The sequence below is a fragment of the Eulemur rufifrons genome, chromosome 29 (assembly GCF_041146395.1).
Source record: "Eulemur rufifrons isolate Redbay chromosome 29, OSU_ERuf_1, whole genome shotgun sequence".
Lineage (NCBI taxonomy): Eukaryota > Metazoa > Chordata > Mammalia > Primates > Lemuridae > Eulemur > Eulemur rufifrons.
Window position 1 is genome coordinate 40,340,565 of NC_091011.1, and position 23,586 is coordinate 40,364,150.

The window sequence follows — 23,586 nt, forward strand, 5'->3', positions numbered from 1 at the left end:
GGCGGGGAAGGGAGATCAGAAAGACCTTGAGGCTTTGTTTTCAGTTGAGCAAATACAACACGCCATATTTTGAGGTATTGTTTTCTGAGCCCCAACAATTTCCTTTTCATCTGATAAATAATAAATAATGGGGTTTTATGGACCTAGAGTATGTGAATGGGATTCAATGAGTATGTGAATATTGTTAAATTATGTGCAAAGTTTTGTAGACGTTAGGCTTAAAGAATTCACCCTCCCCAAACTTTCATCCAAACCTCCTATAAAACCCATCCTTCTCCCCTCCCTAGGGGTGTATTAGTCAAGTAGCCTCTGCCAGCCCCTAGGGAGATAAAGGAATGAAATGCAAAAGGGGAACTTACTTTCCTTATTCCTTCTGATAAGGACTAGCTCAAGGAATGGAATGTAAGAGGGGAACTTACTTTCCTTATCCCTTCCAGTTGTTTGAAAAGAATTTGTTTACTCCTCCCAGAAAAACCCTCTAGAAAACCCAAGGCTCTCCCTTTTTCTCTCCTGGATGCCTTTTTTGGCCTCCACCCATCTGGACCCAGATGCTCAAAATAAACAGCATTTTGCTACACATAAGGCTTCCTGTGTCTCCCTTGGCTCTAGACCTAATGGTAGATATAGGTATTTTTGTATTTATCCGAATATATTTAGGAACATTCATCAGCTCTTTAAAATGAAATGTGATCTTCAGGACTTAGAGACCAATACTGGAGTTTGTATAGTGCAGTAATAAAATAAGTAAAATAAATAGGGGAAGGGTGATGGGAAATTTTCCCTTTCGCCTGAAAGTTCTCTGAAAGATCAACTCACAATTAAGGCAGTGTAATAAGAGAAAGGTTTATTTACCATGTGTATATGGAGAATCACAGAGTGATTACTCAATATCCCAATGAAGTTCAGATATTTTTATACCTGTCCTTTTGGAGGGGAGGAGGAGATGAGGAGAAGAGGTAATTCTGTTTAGGGCAGATAAATGGTTGCTAGGGAGGATGAATAGATACTTGGGAGAATTAGTAGATGGGAGGAAATAGATTGACTTGTAAATTAACCTGAGAGACAGGTATTATGTTTAAAATGATTTAGGTCAAGTCTGGTTGCATCCTTGATCATTTTCTTCCTGTAATTATACTGAGATAACAGGGAGAGGAAGGGAAGTCAATTGCCCCTTTTATCTTTTGATTGGTCAGTCTGGTTTATGCAGATAGATGGAAAGCCCCCTCCAATGCTTTTTTTTTTTTTTTTTTGAAACAGAGTCTCACTCTGTTGCCTGGGCTAGAGTGCCATGGCCTCAGCCTAGCTCACAGCAACCTCAAACTCCTGGGCTCAAGAGATCCTTCTGCCTCAGCCTCCTGAGTAGCTGGGACAACAGGCATGCGCCACCACGCCCGGTTAATTGTTTCTTTATATTTTTAGTTGTCCAGCTAATTTATTTCTATTTTTAGTAGAGACAGGGTCTCGCTCTTGCTCAGGCTGGTCTCGAACTCCTGAGCTCAAATGATCCTCCCTCCTCAGCCTCCCAGAGTGCTAGGATTACAGGTGTGAGCCACTGTGCCCGGCCCTACAATGCTTTTTGATCTTTGAGTATTCAAAATATTCTTTATACCAAGGAGTCATATGTTGGTGTGAGTTCCTTCAATAGTCACACATACAAAAGTATGTCTACTAAATTAATGTCACCCACCAACCTAACAGGAATCATCCCATTGATTTGGACAGAAAGACTCATTAGAAAAGTAAAGTTGCAAGAGCATTTCCCACAGAAAAGACACTATCCTGATTTTATTAGCACAGTTTCACAGATAAGCTTCCCAGTTGAGGCTGTTACTGTTTATGATATCAAAATGAGGAAATATGGAAGAAAACAGAGGACAATTATACCCAGAATGAGGAAAAAAAAAAAAAAGGAGATTAAAGAAGTAAATAAGTCTGAGATTAAGAATAGAGAAACACATCCAAGCATGGTCCAGGTATCAGTATTATTGTAAAACTCCCAGGTATATACAAGTTATAGCCAAATTTGAGAATAGTTGTTCTAGGAAGGGGAAAAGAAAGTGCTAGATGTGTTTAAGAAGACCTTAACCTTCTCCCCAGCTTAGCTAAACTTTACACAAGTTTCTTCCTGACTCCAGGCTCTGATCTCCCTTCTCTTAGAGTATTTACTTTAAAAAAAACTTGTATATTCTTATGCCCCTTTGAGATGTAAATCTTTTTAAAAAGCCTCTTGACAGTTTTACAACCCAGCAGTGTCATTCTCAAGGACCTACTAGTTAGTGGAGCCATCTCTTACAACTTTGAAATATAAATCCTGAAGGAGATACCACTCTTATGTCCTGGTCTCTGTGGAAAAGTAAAACCACCTCCTGTCATGAAAATAAGAGAAAGTTTACTTTTCTGTTGGGTAAAGCCTGAGATCTTCCCACCTCAGGCCTTAAAAACTGACCTGCTTTTTGTTTCAGTGGAATTCAGTTTAGACTGCATTTTCGTCTCTCTCCCCTTTTGCAATAGCCTTGAATAAAGATGTCCTTGCCTGTTTAACTTTGTCCAGTGCAATTTTTGCTTTGATTACTGTAAAAATAGGTGTTAGCCAATAGAACATTGTTGCCATACTTACCAACTTATTTTTTGCATAAGGTAGATAGCAAGAGGTACTTGCCCTATAAGTTCTCAATCATAAAGCACGTGAGAATCACCTGGTACACCTGAATAATGATGACTGGATCTTGCCCAGAGATACTCAGAATTCACTTGTCAGTGGGTGGGATATGATGATGGGCAGTTTTATATTTCCTCAATTTATCCAAATGTGCACCTTGGATTGCAAAACAGTTAAATAATTATCATTTGTACAGATGTCTTAGTAAGACTATTGAAGAAAAAGAACAAAAGATTTAGGCCAAATATTTTGAAATACATACCTGAAATTTTATTGACTGTTAAATACTTTTCTTCTGGGTAGTACTATTTTTATTGGGATTATATTTGTTAGTATGGGTTACTTTTATGATTATGTTATATAAATTTTGTCTGATGATGTAAATACCATTGTAGCAAATTCAGAGTTTCTTTTGATGTTAATAACAATCTAATAAATTAAGGAGTAAAACAAGAAATATATAATTTATATTTGCAATGCTAAGACCCTTACTGTTTACTTAAGAGATGAATAAAATTGAACAATGCTATCCATTTTTGAAGGACTTGATGTTTACTCATGGCTTGAACAGATACAAACTTCATTGTCATTTCTTCCTTTAGATATTATTAATAAATAAAAAAGAATATTTTCAATACAACCATCCATAGAATTTTTGACATTAAATAATAAAATTTTAAATATTTTTATGAGAAAATAAAATTATACTTTGCCAAAATATAGAGGAAAAACATGGGATTAAACAGAATTTCTTAGCAGTAACACTATTGACATTTTAGAACAGAAAATTACATATTGTGGCAAGTGTAGTTTAATGGAGGCTGTCTTGTGCATTGTAGAATGTTTAGCAGCATCTCTGGCTTCTGTCTACTCACTACAATATTTTTGTCCAAAATGAAATATCATTGCAGAGAGTAATTTCTATAGAGGAGACATTATGATAGCATTTTCACATGGATGATTTCATTTAAATACAAGAACATCTCCATGAGATAAGTATGATTATCATCTTCATTGTTGTACAGGTAAGAAAACTGAGGCATGGGGTGGTTAAGTTATTCGTCCATGGTTGGATATGTAGCAAAAGGGGCTTGAACCAAGCCATTTTGATACCAGTCCTCGAATTCTTAATCATTTTTCTTTAGAGTTATCTCCTGATTTTCCATGGTAGTAAGACTTTCTTGGATTTTTTTTTTTTTTTTTTTAGCACTAACATTTGTAGGGATCAAAGGTAAACTCCTTTATCTTCTAAAGGTTTGCTGAAAAAATCAACTCATAAAGGCAGATTAGTAAAAGGAAAGGCACACAATTTATGAACATGTACACAGGAGAATCACAGGGTGTTTACCCAACCCCCTACCCCCTGTGGAGTGCAGAAATTTATATACCAAGTTGAAGTTACAGAAAGAATGGAGGCTCAGAGAATGGGAAAAATTTGTAGTGGAAAATCGGGTTAATAGTGGCAAGACAGGTTATGGGAGGGAGAGAAAAGGAGACTTGGCTAGCTAAGGGCTCTTGTCATGTAGATGAAACTGTCAGGTTTTAGTCTGAAAATGCCATTCTTGATGGGCTCATGGCCGAAGAATGACCAGACACGCCAAAGTAAGGCACACATGAAAAGGAGGTTTATTGAAGTGAGAAATATAGGATTGTAGAGCAAGAGCAAAATATAGGTTTACAGAGCATGATACATACACCACAGTTGACAACCAGAGCCGTTGCGACAGCAGGGGAAAAAGAGAGCTTGGTTATGGTCTGGGTCTTGTTTTATGGTGTCCAGATGGGGACCTCCCCATGGTTCAAACATCACCATGGAACCACTTTGATTAGACAGTTCAGAGCTGCATGACCTGAGTCTTACTGCACATGTGGGTTCTAGGTCACTTTTCGGACTTTATGGTACCTATGCTGCTTGTCCCGTGGGCTAGAGTCCTCTGAGTTCTTTTGCAGCTGGCACACCAAGTTCTGATTGGCAGTTTCATAGGGTACTCCCCCCTAGGTATGAGAGAATTAGGATGAGGCCATTACACCAAGGCAAAGTGCCCACTTTCGTCCCTAGGAGACTTAGAATCCCTCACTATCTACCAAACAAAACCTCAAAGGCAGAAGCTCTCAGAAAGAATAAATGATCAATGTTTCTTTTAGATCTTTAAGGTGGCTGACTCTCCCTCTGGGTAAGGGAAGGCCTCTCTGCATCAATACAGATTCTCTACAGATGCAAATTTTTCCCACAAAAGACAGCCTTGCAGAGCTACTTCTGTTTGCTGGCTCTCTGACAACCATCTCAATATATATCAAAGAAATATATACTTGGAGGTAACATATTTGGGTTTCCTTCACATTTCTCCACTTCCTTAAATTGTTCATAGATATCACTAATTTTTCTGTTAATTTGAAATTCTGGTCCATAGCCCAGCAAGCAGTAAAAGTAAGAAAGATTAAATTTTTTCCTTTTAAAATCATTAATTATTACTTATATTTCTGAATGAATTTAAGAAAGATGATAACAGGCCGGGCGCGGTGGCTCACGCCTGTAATCCTAGCACTCTGGGAGGCCGAGGTGGGCGGATCGTTTGAGCTCAGGAGTTCGAGACCAGCCTGAGCAAGAGCGAGACCCCATCTCTACTAAAAATAGAAAGAAATTATATGGACAGCTAAAAATATATATATAGAAAAAATTAGCCGGGCATGGTGGTGCATGCCTGTAGTCCCAGCTACTGGGGAGGCTGAGACAGGAGGATCGCTTGAGCTCAGGAGTTTGAGGTTGCTGTGAGCTAGGCTAACGCCACGGCACTCACTCTAGCCTGGGCAACAGAGTGAGACTCTGTCTCAAAAAAAAAAATAAAAAAAAAAAAAAATAAATAAAAATAAAAATAAAAAAAAAAAAAAAAGAAAGATGATAACAAAAAGAAAGTTCAACCAGTTTTGCTCAGGCAGGTAGTGTCTTATGATATTCAATGATGGAGAAAGTGACAGGACACAAAACAGAATAGAATTGTGCAAATTCATAGCACATTTTCTTCATTTAATTTGAAGAGCTGTGAATTTCTGCATTATCCAACAAACACAGAGAAAAAAATAATGCAGTCCAAGATCAAAAATAGTGCCTTCCTTGATTAGCTATGCTATCATACTATGTTCCTGGTTCTGTCTGTTCTTGTATTTGTCCAGAGTTATGTTTTAAATAAAAAATGTTAAAATTTATAACCAGTGACTATATACTTAAGGTTTTAAAATATTACTGCAGAGTAATAAAAATATGAGACATCCAAAGTATGGCTTATGAAATTTACAATAAACTATTCATATTATGTAAAGTTTTACTTTGTTTTGCATCTGTAGCTGGTTCTTGAATTATCTGTCATTTGTGTTGTAGAAACTGCAATGAAGTTTCAGCCTAGATACAGTAGCTTGTCACACAAAGATCCAATTATTGAGACAACAAGGGCTGACAAGGAAGAAAGGAATTTTTAATAAGACAAAATGACAGAAATCTTGTTGCGAGAATGGCAGAAGCTGCCTCAAATCCTTCTCTCTGACTAAGGACTAAAGGAGATCATGGGCTTTTAAAGGAAGAGCTATGTGCCTTGAGGCAGGTCATGGTGTAACTAACATGAGGTTGTGTGCATTGGGAGCAGGTTGTGGAGGGTGGTGAATCTTAGTGTCAGGAAGTCTGCCCAGGGGTCTTCAGAATCTCAGCTCCTTTGCCTTGCAGAAAAGCAAATCATTTCTGAGAAACAACTCAAAAGGTCAAGTAGTTAGTTAAGGGAGAGGATTACAGAGGGGAGGTTAAAATTTGTCTAATGGGGAGCCAGTTACATTTGTGATTCCTGTTACCTTTTTGTGTGTGTGTTAAAAAAAAAAAAAAGGCCATTTTTATATTTAGAGCAGTGTGAGAGTTTGATCTACAGTAATTTTTTGATCCAGTCAAAGCTGAACTTGAGTATTAATTTTTTTAATTCGGTTGAAAGAATAAGAGGTAGCTGGAGAGGCTGAGGGGTCAGGAGAATGTAATTTAGCCTCATAGTCTTCACTGACTCACAACTACACTAAATAAACCAAGAACCTAAGATAACACCATGTGTTTCATATGCAGTTTCAAAATAGTCCATTAGATCTTTGCTATTCAATGCTTTTCCCTTCAGTATTTTTAGCTATTTGGAGCTTTTTAGAAATGCAGAATCCTAGGTTCCATTCCTAACATACCAATCAGAATTTGTTTTAACTATAACTTTGGGTGTAAGATTCACCATTTCCAAATCCCACCAGGGCACAGCCCTTATGCCTTTCTCCACTATATAGAGATTCTGGCATCACCACTTTAAGAATTTAAGACTTTGCAGCTGAATTGGCATCCTGAAAAATGTCTTCATTTAAGTAGGGTAGGTATCTTGTGTGTGTGGTCTCTGCTGAATAACTTCTACTTTTATACATTTCAATTTCTGTGCATAAACACTGAGATAAATATCCAGAATCTTTAAGAAAGGGAGGCAACAACAGGAATATATGAGTCTTTACGACAGTAGCAGTTACATTGTGCAGGCGGTGATAAATGTGGAACTATAAATTCTAGAAATAGTGGTAGTAAATAGATAGAAACAAGAGTGGTTCACAGATAAGGATATGAAGCATACTCTCTCTATATTTTGCCAAAAATGAAATTCATATATTTTGTGGACTACAGAGCCATTTTAAAGGAAACAAAATCATCACCAAATGCCTTCTAGAATTGTCAGTATTAGTAAATTATCAATAAAATATTTTAATTAAAGTATACATCATTATTACATAATTATTTTCCACATTATTTTATAACATATCTCAGGAAAGAAATTAATGGTTTCTTTTTCCTTTAAAATTTCCAAAATAATATAAACTTTCTAATCTCTAGTGACCCTTGTTTATTTTTAAAACACCTTTACCTGCACAGCTGTCATGTTTTTCAAATGACATTTATAATTTGTTGAATCATATTCTCTTTATTAACTCTCTTCTTGGACAAAAGAAGTTGAAAGAAAGATAAATTCTTAGCCCATTTGTGTTTTCTTACATATGTCAGTTCACTTATGCATAAATTAATGACCCCAAATAACTAGATAACACCAAGAAAACAATTTAATTTGTTTCATCAAAGTAAATTTTTTCTTTTTTTTCTTTTTTTTTTTTTTTTGAAACAGAGTCTTGCTCTGTTACCCTGGCTAGAGTGCCGTGGCATCAGCCTAGCTCACAGCAACCTCAAACTCCTGGGCTTAAGCAATCCTCCTGCCTCAGCCTCCCCAGTAGCTGGGACTACAGGCATGCGCCACCATGCCCAGCTAATTTTTTTTCATATATATTTTTAGCTGTCCAAATCATTTCTTTCTATTTTTAGTAGAGATGGGATCTCGCTCTTGCTCAGGCTGGCCTTGAACTCCTGACCTCGAGATCCTCCTGCCTCGGCCTCCCAGAGTGCTAGGATTATAGGCGAGAGCCACCGCACCTGGCCATCAAAGTAATTTTTGATGTCTTAGTCAAGCTTATAGTTGCTCTAGTCAATTGGACTTGAAGTTCACCAAATGTAAAACTATCAGTGTAAATTACTTTTTTTAGACTATAGTTTTAGTAATGTAAAATTTGATAATTTTTTAAATAAAATTTACTTTCACTTTCGACCACTAAATTATCCTAATAAGAGTACACGAGATTTGCCTTTATTTATGTTACTCTATCATCAGTTTATTTGTTGTTGTAAGTTAATAGGTGGAAACAGGTTCTTTCCATTCTAAGGTTTATGATACTGTAAGCAGTTAAACCTCTTAATTTATTTTTAATATGTCCTCCTTCATTATTATGTTAGTTTGATAATTATCTTCAGCCCTTCAACTTTGTAAAACACTTAAAAGATAAGAGATAGAGCAAATTAAGAAATAATATTAATGTCAGTTCATTAAAAAGAGCTTTGAAAGAAGAGGATTTATTTGTGGAATATGTGAACTAAAATAAAATCTTAAGGCTGACTGAATGGACCCCCTCTTGGCCAAGGGGATATCCTAAAACTAAATTGTCAGCCATGAGGAGGGAGGTCAGACATGCTTCATCATGCCTTCCTTCCTTCTTGGAGACAACCTTTGTAATTCATTAACAAAATTATTTTACAGAGTTTGGGTTCTTTTCCATTGACAAATACATTGTCTGAAAAGTGAAACAATAGTTTGGAAAATAATGAGGCCTCCAAATGTTTATTATTCTTATTGCCTCTCAAAAATATTCAATACTAGAAAGGTGATAAAGAGAGACCGAAGGGGAGGAAGTTGCTGAAGGAGGGACCAAAAAGAGAAAGAGAGGCAGGATAGATGAGAATAAAGAACAAGAGCATAGGCTCTGACCCTCCAACACTGAGGAATGGTGTGTCCTTGAAACAAGCTTTGTAACCTATCTATGCCTTAGCTAAATGTAAACCAAACTTTGACCCACTCTTATCACTCTTAACCTGCAGAAAATACAGAGAAAATATTTGAAAGTACTATACATTAAGAGAAAAGCAGCAACAAAATTTTACCTCTACTCAGCACTAAGAAAACTACACTTCCAGCCAATCAATACAGCAAATCCAAGTCCTGATGGATGCATTTCTGTCACACGCTCTTAGAAAAATCTTCCAACAGTACAGTTTTCCCTTATAGGTTTATTCTTTTCTGGAATCTGTTCCATTTGATGCAGTGTATTCCACATTATCTTTCTTCTTCTGGGGATAAACAACTTCATTGTCAGAATGTAAGTGCTTTTGTATTAATAAAGCAACTTAATGCAACTCTTTTTGTTCATTGATTGTAGCCCTGGTTGTGGGAGCCCTCATTCTAAAGCTACTGCAATTCTTTTATTTGAAATTTCTTTCTAAAGTAATTATGTTAAGAAAACATATCCTCTTTAATTATTATTAAACATGAGAAATGGTTTCTAATAAAAACTGGATTAATTAACAATCCATGGCAATAGCCACATACATGTATATTCACTGCTATGGTGGAAAGTTCACTTAAGAGATAGAGTCCTAGATTCAAGTTTGGATATACTTCCCTCTTCTCATCTAAAAATAGAGACAGCAAACAATATCTGAGTGTTCTTCTGAAGGTTAAATGAAAGACCATGTATAAGATGCCTTAAAAAGTTCTATCATATAGTTAGTGCTCAATAGTTATTAATGCCCATCTCTCTTATTAAATAATGACAGAGAAAACATCTATAGTAAGAAAAGAATTCAACTAGAAAACTTGGAAGAAATGGATAAATTCCTGGACATATATAACCTACCAAGATTGAATCAGAAAGAAAAAGAAAACCTGACCAGACCAATAAGAAGTAATGAGATTGAATCAGTAATAAAAAGTCTCCCAAAAAAGAAAAGCCCAGAATAAAATGGCTTCACTGAAATTATACCAAAAATAAGGAATTAACACCAGCTCTTCTCAGAGTATTCCAAAAAAATTGAAGAGGAGGGAATTCTCCCTAACTCATTCTATGAACCCTGCATTACCCTAATACCAAAACCAGGCAAGGACACAACAAAAAAAGAAAACCATATGCCAATATCTCTGATGAACATATATGCACAAATCCTGAACAAATTACTGGTAAACATAATTCAACAGCACATCTCTCTCTCTGTATATATATATGTATATTTTATATATACACATAATACACACATAGACCATGATCAAGTGGCTTTATACCAGGGATATAAGGATGGTTCAACATATGCTAATCAATACACATGATATATCGCATCAACAGAATGAAGGACAAAAACCATATGAGCATTTGATAAAATTCCACATCCTTCACAATAAAAACTCTCAGAAAACTAGGCACAGGAGGAACATACCTCGCCATAATAAAGGCAATATATCATAAACCCACAGCTAACATCATACTGATTGGGGAAAAGCTGAAAGTCTTTCCTTTAAGAACTAGAACAAGACAAGGATGCCCACTTTCACCACTTCTATTAAAAATAGTACTGGAATTCCTAGCCAGTTCAATCAGACAAGAGAAACAAATAAAAAGCATACAAATTAGAAAAGAGCAAGTCAAATTATCTCTCTTTGAAGATGGCATGATTTTACATTTAGAAAAACCTAAATACTCTACCAAAAATCTCTTATATTTGATTAACAAATTCAGTATAGTTGCAGGATACAAAATCAATATATAAAAGTCAGTAGCATTTCTATACACCAATAATGAACTAACTGAAAAATAAATCAAAGGAAGCAAATCTATTCACAATAACTATAAAAAATAAAGTACCTAGAAATAAATTTAACCAAGTAGTCAGAAGACTTGTAGAAGAAAAACTACAAAAACACCAATGAACAAAATTGAAGAGGAAACAAACAAATGAAAAAATACCCTGTGCTCATGGATCAGAAGAATTAATATAGTTAAAATGACCATACTACCCAAAGCAGTATTCAGATTCATGACAATCCCAATCAAAATACAAATGTCATTTTTGAAATAAATAGAAAAACAATCCTTTCTGGCTCCATTTGTATGGAGTCAAAAAAGACCCTGAATAGCCAAAGCAATCCTAAGCAAAAGGAACAAAGCTGGTGGAACACACTATCTGAATTCAAAATATATTACAATGCTATAGTAACCAAAACAGCATGATACTGGCATAAAAACAGACACATAGACTAATGGAAGAGAATAGAAAATAAGAAATAAACTCACATCTTTAAAGCCAATTGATTTTTGACAAAGCCACCAAGAATATACATTGGGGAAAGAACACCCTCCTCAATAAATGGTGCTGGGAAAATTGGATATTCAAATGTAGAAAAATAAAACTGGACCCCATCTCTCACCATATGTCAAAATCAATTCAAGATGATTAAAGACTTAAATTTAAGACTGAAAACTATAAAACTACTAGAAGAAAACATCAGGGAAACACTACAGGACGTTGGTCTAGAAAGCAAAGATTTTATGGCTAAGACCTCAAAAGCACAGACAACAAAATTAAACTAGACAAATAGGATTATTTTTAACTATAAAGCTGCACAACCAAGCAATCAACAAAGTGAATAGACAACTTGCCAAATGGGAGAAAATATTTGTAAATTTTTCTTCCAATAGAGACAGAGACTATTATCCAGAATATGCAAGGATTCAAACAGCTGAACAGCAAAAAAATGAATAATAATAAGCAGGAAAAAGGCATCAATAGATATTTCTGAAAAGAAGAAGTAAAAATAGCTAACAGATATAAGAAAACATGCTCAACATCACTAACCATCAGGAAAATGCAAATAAAACCACAATTAGGTAGCATCTTACCTCAGTTGAATGACTATTATCAGTAAAACAAAAAATAGATCTTGTCAAGTATGTGGAGGGAAAGGAACTCTTATATAATGTTGGTAGGAACGTAAATTAGCACAACTTTTATGGAAAATAGTTCCACAGTTTATGGAAAAAGAACTAAAAATAGAACTACGATAAGATCCAGCAATCCCTCTACTGGGTATCTGCCCACAGGAAGAGAAATTAATATATAGAAAAGATACCTGCACTTCCACATCTATTGCAGCACTATTCACAATAGCAAAGATATAGAATCAACCTAAGTGTCCATTAACCAATGAATTGATAAAGAAAATGTAACACACACACACACACACACACACACACTGTCATTTGCAGCAACATGGATGAAACTGGAGATCATTATTATAAGCAAAATGAGCCAGGCATAGAAACACAAATATCACATGTTCTCACTCATATGTGGGAGCTATAAAAAGCTGATTTCATGAATAGTAGAGAGTAGAAGGGGAGATACCAAAGGCCAGGAAGGGTGTGTGTGTTGGGGGGTGGATAAAGAGAGGTTGGTTAATGGGTACAAGCTTACAATTCGATAGAAGGGATCATTTCTAATGTTGGATAGCAGAGTAGCATGATTGTATTTAACAACACTATATTGTATATTTTAAAAGAGCTAGAAGAGAGGGCTTAAAATGTTCCCAACTTACAGAAATGACAATTACTAATGGTGCTGGATACCCTAAATACCCTGACTCAATCAATATATATTCTGTGCATGTAAAAAAAATATCACGTCTACCGCTTATCCCCCCCTCAAAAAAGATGAACGTTTCATAAAAGGAAGAAAAAAAAAAAGAAAGAAAGAAAAGAAAAGAATTCAGCATAGTATTGTGTCTGCTGTACAATTTTCAAAAAACTTTTCTCCAAACAGGGAGCAATTCTTTATATACAAAGGTCAGTCTCTTTCCTCACACATTCTTTTATAAAACTATGTATTTCAGGGTTGCAGTGGGCACAAAGCGGAATTTTTCAGGAATTCTTGGGCTTGGTAATAAAAAATGCACTTTTCCACTGAGAAAAATAAAGATACATTAAATAGCACAAGTGTCCTTTAAAATTTCAGAGGTTACAAAGCTGAGGTTGGTAAACATTTGAACTACAAATCTGCCACTGGGAAGCCAAACTTTTACAGCATCCCTCATGTGCCTTAAAACAAGAATTTTTAAACCTAGAGTACTCAGCACCTTTTATATTAAACCCAATGGTCAAGCAATTCTTACAGGTGCATTGGTTTTAATAACCATAAATATATTAGACTTTTCAGGCATGCACATGCACATTTATTGTGCTATTTTTCAAAGAAAAGTATATTAATCATTTAATGAAGATGGTTATAAATAGAAAGTTACAACTAATTAAAAGATGTTACGTTATACAAATAAAGTTTTCATATAAATTTAGCCAAATGTTAACATAACATCCCCTACATTATGTAGAATTCTGTTGGCAACATTACAAATTTGAAATATTTCTATTTGCTCAATGAAAGTCTTATTAAATACATATTTCAATTTGTAAGGGTTTAATGTAAGCCACATACTCCTCCGAGATTAGCATATTTTAGTACCATATTATCACTTATAACTAGTCATTACAATGACAGGAAAATAGTGAATTCAGGCAAAAAGCAATCTATCAAAAATAATTTTTAAAGTCTAAAGCAAAAGAAATTACCTTTTAGGTATATTTAAAATGATAAGGAAATTATCTTCTAATTTTTAAAGTTACGGCCTTGATATAATGAGAGAAAATGTGATTTAAAACCAGTGATTATCAGTGTCTGCTCTGATAACAGACAAAGATAAAGGGGTTTATGCTATAAACATGCATTTAAGACTGCTATTGTGATGGCTTCATAAGAACACATTCGATTTACCCTCTTAGTTTCAAAGATAGATAAAATATAAGTAAAAACCAGAAAGAAATACGCATGCTCAGACCATAACAAATCATAGAAAACTACAAAATTGTCAGTGGAGTTGAATCATGGAATCTCTGGGTTCTTTGCTAGAAAAAAGCAATAGAAACCAGGGTTTCGGTTTATCCAAGGTAAAAGGACTTTAAAGGGTTTTGACAATAGGTACCTGATCCACTGCTTGGAGTTAGACTCAGAATGGATATCTTTATCTGTGAAAGGATAATAATAAACACAAAAAAAGAAAAAAAAAAAAACCACAAAATACTATTTTCAACCACCATCATTAAGATGAACTTAAAAAAGCAAGAAGACACAAATAAAATCATTTGACCTGAAACTATACCAAGCAATCCAGGGCTGTATGACCTGGATCTGGGATACAGAAAAAAAGTGAATAATGGACCTGCAGGAATAGTGGAAACATCATACAGAATTAATAGTCATTTAAAAAATTGATTTGGTAAACAAAATTGTTCCCCTTTAATAACAACAACAGCCCTCCTCCAAAAAAACCTTTGGATCATATTTTTTGTAGGCAAATTTTATAGTATATTTAGGGAAAAGATACTAATTTTTCCATGACAGAGAATAGGGGCCAGCTGTGGTGGCTGACACCTATAATCCTAGCACTTTAGGAGACTCAGGCAGGAGGGTTACTTGCGTCCAGGAGTTCAAAAACAGTCTTAGCAACATAGTGAGACTCCATCTCTACAACAAACAGAAAAATTAGCCTGGCATGGTGGTGTGTGCCTGTAATCCCAGCTATTCTGAAGGCTGAGGTAGAAGGATCTCCAGAGCCCAGGAGTTTAAGGTTGCAGTGAGCTATGGTGATGACAACAGAGCAAGACCGTCTCTCAAAAAACAAAACAAAACAAACAAACAAACAAAGAAAAAAGAAAATAGAAATAAGTAAAGTTACCCAATTCATTTTAATGATCATTTATAACCTTGATTGCAAAACCAGACAAGATAACATAAGAAAGGAAAATACCATAAGTTAAAATTATAAATAGTTAGATATAAAAATAACTTCCAATTTTTCATCCAGCATGTAAGAAGCTTGAAAATTATCCCTATGTGCTAACAATTAAAAAGCTAAACACACTGAAAATTCAAAAACTCCTCTTAGATTTATAACAGAAGTAAGATCACAGAGAAAACCACTGCCCACCAAATTAGAGAGACCAGCAGGTGAATACGGAGAATCAAAACTTATCAGAGCAATAATTCATGCGTGAGCAGAAACCTCTGTGGGAACCAGACCCAGAAATAGGGAAACCTGAACTATAATTGGTAAACTGCTGGAGGCTCAGTATGGATAATTGTGAGAGTTAAAAACACCAGGAAGACACAGTCATAGAGGACACCATTACATTTTGGTGAGTTTTACCTCTGGGAGCTATATCGCAGTAAATATTAGAGAAAAATCTCTTTATGTTTCTGATGGGGGAGAGGGAAAAGAACCATTTTGAAATATGCTAGGACGTTGTGTTCTTTTTAATAATGCCTACCCTCAGGAGAAACTATTTATCTATAGCCTAACTTGCTGGGGTTTTATCAGAGCCTCATAGACCTGGGTAAAGGAAAATACCAATCCCAGCCCACCCTAGCCATCGTGTCCCGCCTAACATGGGGGAAGTATGGACAGAGAAGCACATGCAAGGTTAATAATCTGGAAGTAGAGTTTCATTAAAAGAGAGATATGTAATCATAGAATAATATAACACTTCTCTTTCCTCCACACCTCACTACCACATTACTAAAGAATCATTTACAGCAGCTCCCTTTACCTGGTATATCATGTCTGGCTATCAAGAAAACATTGTAAGACATACCAGAGGGCAAAAAAAAAAAAAAAAAAAAAAAAAATTGAAGAGACAGAGGAATCATTAAAAACTGATTTAGATATGGCAGGACTGTTGAAATTATCAGACCAGAAATTTAAGACAATATGATTAATATGCTAAGGGCTCCAAAGGATAAAGTAGACAACATGCAAGGACAGATGGGCAATATTAGCAGAGAGATGGGAATCTTAAGAAAGAACCAAAAAGAGATGAAAAACAATGTAACAGAAATGAAGAATGCCTTTGATAGTGTTATTAGTAGACTGGACACGGCTGAAGAAAAGAATCACTGAGCTTGAGGATGTATCAATAGAAACCTCCAAAACTAAAAGGCAAAGAGAAAAACATACTGAAAAAACAGAATAGAATATCCAAGATTTGTGGGACAACTATGAAAGATGTGACATATGCATATAAGAATACCAGAAGAAAAATAAAAAGAGAGAGGAACAAAAGAAATATTTGAAACAAGAACAACTGAAAAATTTCCTGAATTAATACTAGGCACCAAAACACAGACACAGAAAGGCCAGAGAATATGAAGTAAAATAAATGCCTAAAAGAAATATTATAGTTAAGCATATCATATTCAAACTACAGAAAATCAAAGATAAAGGAAAAATCCTGAAAGAGGCCCTGGAGGGAGGAGAACACCTTACTTATAAAGGAGCAAAGATAAAAATTACATCTAAACTCTCTGAAACCATGTAAACAAGAAGGGAGTGGTGTGAAATACTTAAAGTGTTCAGAGCAAAAAATCTATAAGTCTATATCCTACAAAATTATCCTTCAAAAGGGAAAAAGAAATAAAGACTTTCTTAGACAAACAAAAACAGAAGGAATTTGTTACCAGTAGACCTACTATTTAAGAAATCTTAAAAGAAGTTCTTTAGAGAAAAGGAAGGTAATATATGTCAGAAACTGGATTTGATAAAGAAGGGAAGCACATGGGAGAAGGAATAAATAAAGGTAAAATAAAAACTTTTATGTTACTTATTCTCGATAGATCTAATAGATAACACTTTGTTTAAAATAGTAGCAATGACTTTATATATGTATCTGTGTATGTATATGTATGCATATGTGTAAATGTAATGGATAATACAACCATATAAAATGCTTAATTAAAACCACAAAAGGCAGGAAGAGAGTGTAAGAAAAATATAAACAAAGGACAAAAAGGACAAATAGAAAAAAAAGCAAATATGATAGATATTAATCCAACTATATCAACAATAGCTTAAAACATCAATAGTCTAAATTTACCAATTAAAAGATAGAGAATGTCACAGTGGATCAAAAACAAGACCTAACTATACAATGTCTGCAAGAAACCCACTTAAATATAAAGACTCATATAGATTAAAAATAAATGGATCAAGAAAAAATACAGTATTAACACTAATCAAAAGAAAGTGAGAGTAGCTACATTAATTCCAAGACAGAGCAGATTTCAAAGCAAGGAATCTTATCAGGGATAAAGAAGGGCATTGCATAATGATAAATGGGTCAATTCTCCATGAGTAAATAACAATATTTAATGTGAATACACCTAACAATACAGCATCAAACTATATGAAGCAAAAACTAATAGAACTGTAAGGAGAAATAGATGAATTTACTATAGTTGGAGACTTCAACACTCTTCTATCAGAAATGGACAGATTCAGCAAACAAAATGAGTAAGGACACAGTTGAACTCAGTAACATCATCAGCCATCTAGATATAATGGACATCTATAAACTACTTCGTCCAATAACAGCAGAATATACATTATTCTCAAGTACACATGAAATATTCACCTAGATGGACCATATTCTGTGCCATAAAACACAGCTTAACAAATTTCAAAAATTTAAAATCATACAATGTTGGCTATCAGACTAGAATAAAATTAAATGAGAAATCAATATCAGAGAGATAATTGAAAAATCTCAAAATATGTGGAGTTTAAACAGCACACCTCTATCTAAATAAGATATGATTTGAAGAAATATTAAGAGACATTTAAAAATGTTTTTAAAAATAAACTTATCAAAATTTGTGAATGCAGCAAAAGCAGCACTTAGAGGGAAATTTATAGCATTGAATAAAAATATGATAATAGTAAAAAGATTTAAAATCAATTATATGTGATTCTACCTCTAGGAAACTAGTAGCAAAATAGTAAATTAAATTCAAAGTAAGTAGAAGAAAGAAAATAAAAATTAGAGGAAAAAATCAATGCAATTAAAAATAGGAAATCAATAGAAAAAATAAAACCAAAGCTATTTCTTTGAAAAAATTAGTAAAGTAAATAAATCTCTAGCCAGCCTCTGAGAAAAGAGAGAGAACACAAACTACTAATATCAAAAATTAAAAAGGAAACATCACTGCAGATCCCATGGACATCAAAAGAATAACAAAAACATACATGAATAATTCTATGTTCACAAATATGATACTCTAGGTGAAATGGACCAATTGTTTGAAAGATACCGTTTGCCAAAACTCACACAAGATGGTGTAGCCAATCTGAAAAGGCCTATATCTATTAAAGAAATTGAATAAATAATTAATAACTTTCTCTAGCAGAAAACATTAAGCTCAGGTGGATTCATTGGTGAATTCTACCACCCATGTAAAGGATAAAATTATTATTCTATATAATATCTTTCTGAAGAAAAAAGCAGAGGAGAATACTTTCTAATTCTTTCTACAAGGCCAGAATTACCCTAATACGAAAACCAGCAAAGACATTACAAGAAAAGAAAACTATAGACCAATGTCTCTCATAAATACAGATGCAAAAATTATCAACAAAATATTAGTAAATTGAATCTGACAATGTACATAAAAAATAATATACCATGAGCAAGTGAAATTTATCGCAGCATGAAACGCCGATTAAGCATTTGAAAAGTAATTAACATAATCCATCACATCAATAGGTTAAAGAAAAAGTATCATGATGCTATCAATAGAAGCAAAAAAAGCTCATTCACAATAAAAACTCTCAGTGAACTAGGAATAGGGTGAACTTCCTCAACTTGATAAAGAATATCTACACAAAACCCATAGCTAACATAAAATTTAATGGTGAGAAACTCACAGCTATTCCCGTTAAGATAAGGAACACAGCAAGGATGTCCACTCTCACCAGTGCTTTTCAATGGCATACTAGAAGTTCTTATTGTCTAATGCAATCAGACAAGAGATGCAAATAAAAGATAAACAGATTGGGAATGAAGAAATAAAACTGTCTTTGTTGGCAGAGTACACGATCATTTATATAGAAAAATTAACCACCAAAACACTCCTGGAATTGCATATTGCAATTACAGCAAGATTGAAGGACATACCTGAAAAAGGACTATTATCCAAAATATGCAAAGTACCCATAAGACTCAACAATAATAAAAGAAACAATCTGATTATAAAATGGGCCAAAGACCTTAACAGTCATTTCACCAAAGAAGACATGGTTTGAACTTTTATGATATTTTGCAAAATTTGTCAAGATAAAAATAAAAATTGAAAGTAAAGAGTTGAGGAATTCTAATCGTTACTCTGGCAGTGAAGGCAATGAGGGGTTGAATTGAGAAAAGAGCCCCTACTGGAAACATATGCTTAGGCAGATTGAGTCCTCTAGGAGATGGCCATTTTCACCCCCTGAACCTTTATGAATGTTGTCTGGCGTTCATTGCTGAGATAGGCCCAGGTGTTCTCTTAGAGGGCCAGCCAAGCTGAGAGTAGGATAACTCAGCAGGGGTTTGAATTTGGATTCTGCCACTTTCTGCCATGTGACCTTAATCCAAACTTTTAAAAATTCTGTTCATATGATCTGCAGTATGTGGTTATTAGATAACTTATAGAATGATAGGAGTAAATTAGAAAAAGATTGCTTTTATAAAAGTATAGCCCTATTTACTGGTGGTACCATAGTAAACATTCTCTGGGTAAGTGTGAACATTTGTCAGAATTATTATTATTATTTTTTTTGTTTTTTGAGACAGAGTCTCACTTTGTTGCCCAGGCTAGAGTGTCATGGCATCAGCCTAGCTCGCAGCAACCTCAAATTCCTGGGCTCAGCGATCCTCCTGCCTCAGCCTCCCAAGTAGCTGGGACTACAGGCAGGTGCCAACATGCCCGGCTAATTTTTTCTGTTTTTAGTTGCCCAGCTAATTTTTTCTTTCTATTTTTTAGTAGAGATGGGGGTCTCACTCTTGCTCAGGATGGTCTCAAACTCCTGACCTCAAGTGATCCTCCCACCCTGGCCTCCCACAGTGCTAAGATTACAGGCGTGAGCCACCACGCCCAGCCTGTCACAATTATTCTTCACAACTTTTTCCACCTGAACCTAACATGAAAATTCTTAAGTGGGAAAGTCAGGTTTATTTTTGTGTTTAGCTTGCTAATGGTCTTGATGCAATGATGTTGTTTTCTTTTTTTCTTTTTTTTTTTTTGGTCCCCAATGTCGCCCCACATACTGTGCTAAACACAAGATGGCAGTGTAATTTTGAAAATACGTTACTTTTTGTATATAACTGGAAACTACTACTGATTATTTTTTAGGAGAGGTTTGGAGAATTAGCCAAGAATATCAGTAACATTTAATGGTTCTGCAATGTGTGTTTTGTACTTTTAGCAGCAATGCTATTTCTCTGTTGACAAAGCCACATAAGGCTAACTTAAAATGGTCCTATGAAAGTGTGGTGGCTCATGTTGAGGAGAAAGGATCACATGAGGCCACGAATTTGAAACCATCCTGAGGAACATGGCGAAGTCCCAAGTCTACAAAAAAATAGAAAAATTAGCCCGGCTTTGTGTTGTGTGGCCATAGTCACAGTTACTCAGGAGGCTGAGGCAGGAGGATCTCTTGAGCCTAAGAGTTTGAGGTTGGAGCGAGCTATGATGACAGCCACTGCACTCTAGCAACAGAGCAAGACTTTGTCAAAAAATTAAAAAAAAAAAAAAATCCCTATGAAAATCTATCACCTTTTCTTAAGATTCTTTCTTCTTTATATAACCAACTCATGAATCCTCTACCCTTCCACTCAAAATGGAGAAGAAAGTAGTGAGTTGGTCACAAACTGGTGCATGGCTTTGGCTTTTGGGAAACAGCCATAGCATCATTCATTAGCTCAAGAACAGAGTTCACAGATAAGTCATCTCTAACTTCTAGAGAATGTTGTAGAAGAAAATAGTTAATTTTTGTCATCAAAAAGACATCTTCTCCTGTTAAGAAGTGATATAATTACTTTATTAACTTTAAATATGTTAAAAAACAAATAAAAAATATTTGAAAATATTCTAAGGCTGAATTTTATTATGATCCTCCAAATTTGTTATTTATAAGGAATAATTAAGTGATTTATTAACAAAGATGTGATTACAAATATTAAAAATAAAAATATTAGAAAACTTTAATTTATAATAATCATAGATCAATGTAATTTATAGTAAATAATATTTTTAGAACCCATGCCTAGAAGTGCAAAAACACCAAACCTAAAAATGTACATTATTCAATTTAGCATCACTATAATTTTGTATTTTATAATGTGAGAAGATCTCAAAATGAAATAAAACATGACAGTAAATATAAAGTACTTTAGCATTGGATGTTATTTTGAAACTGCCTAAACAGATAACCCCCAAACAAGAATTGTCACTACAAAATTAAGTGATTATAACTATTTTTCCCCAAATTGTATAGTAAAAGATTCTGTTAAGTAGCAGTAAATCCTACATGTTTGGCTATAGTACCTAATTAGCAAATAATTATGCCCTGGCATTTTGTCAAATTCACAAGTGTTCTATTGTTATGTATTTCAGATATGATGTATAGATTAGTAAAAGATTCTCTTTTTACCCTTTGCTTTCAAACAGGCCTTGGAATAGTTGTTATGAAAATATGTTTGGTATATACAGGATAAAGTCTACTGCACACCTAATTAGGTTAAAAAGTGGCCAAGAAAATAGTACTGAAAATTACCCAGGCAATTTGGCTTTAAAAGAGAAATTAAGAAGAACATGTCAAACAAATGGAACCCAAATGGTCAGCTGAGATAGACAAAGAAAAATAATTTTTGGACTATGAGCCATTCAACACAGTTTAAATACATTGGGATGCTGGAAATTAATTGACTAACTAAAGCAAACTAGAGCTGCGGGTAGAAAAGACCACTGATTTGATGATAATTTAAACACTTTGCTTTTTGGCAAGTGCATGAAACTTTATTTTCTTTCAGACTTTCTCCAAGACAAAAATGAAAACCAGTTAATGAATTGGGGAACAAAATGTAGAAATTCTTTTATAGAGATGCCTCAATTTAATGTTTTTGGTTTTAATGAGATTTCTGTTTACTGCTGTATCATAGCTTGATTTTTTTTTTTTTCCATTTTTGACAGATCGAATATACAACTTTATTTTTCTGGAGGCAAGAAAGGTAAATTAACCAACACAAAATATATAAAATGACTTTTGTTTTCCTTTCTTCTTAATATGTTTTACCCTTCAAGCCCAAGATGAAGATGAAAGGATTGTTCTTGTTGAAGACAAATGTAAGTGTGCCCGGGTTACTTCCAGGATTTCTGCTCTACCGAAGATCCTAACGAAGACGTCGTGGAAAGAAACATCTGAATTACGTATGTAGCATTCCATATATCCTTTTTTTCCTGTTGTAAGCAGAGATACTTTCTGATGTTAAGCATTGTTTGAATGTCATACCTCTCTTTCCTCCCCCTTCTGATGTGTAGCACTTTACATAAGGTTCAGTCTTATTAATGAGCTTAAGGCAATTTTGTAGAAGTTGAGGGCAGGAACAAAGGATTCCAGGCAATCTAAAACCAGTTGGCTAGATCAAATTATAACTGAAGGCTCTGATATAGTCATCAACATGCTCTGTTTATATGGAGTTATTTCAATTTGAATCAGAACTATTAGTTGCCCTTGATCAGTTTAAACTGAAACTGCAGATAACACCAAAAGCCTTATTTTGTACCGTAGATGGACCACTGAGTATTTCACACTACTCAAATGTATGTATAAAGATTGGGCAGACTGATCAAATTGACTAATTTGATTTCATCTTCACTTGTAAGTTGGACTTCAGATATTCATTTCCTTTCACGTATAGTCCAAAGTTATATGCTAGGGAGCTCCTATTCAATAGCAAGAATGCCAATACTGTTTGAGAACTGAGATTACTACTGCATCAAACAAATAATAAGTTTTCCTTTTGAACCACTCCTACCTGAATAGTTGTTCCCCAATCAAATACCTCTTATAGAAAGAGAACATACTGTTATTATTATTCAATACTAATAAACACATTTGAGTTGTATACAATGGCTTGTGCTTATAGTCTTAGCTACTTGGGAGGCTGAGGCAAGAGGATCGCTTGAGGCCTGGAGTTCAGGATCAGCCTTGGCAATATAGCAAGGCTGTCTCTAAAAATAAATAAATAAATAAAAAATACACTTAGGTTTTATGAACACTAATAATTGCAGTTTCAATCAGGTGGCTTCCCAACAGACAATGTTCAAGTGCTTTATTAGCAGGACACTACAAGCATAATGAGGAGACTTTACATAATTGTTAGAAGCATTTTAACTTTAAGAAAAAAATCAGCTCTATGAAACACTGTTACCTTTTATATCTTAATGAAATGATTATATAAACATTCACTGAATAATTACTGTCTTTTCACACAAGGAATAAAATATACTGGTTTTCACACAGCACCAGTGTACTTTTCAATATTATTGTAGACAGATCACATAACACATTGCATATGAGAATTTC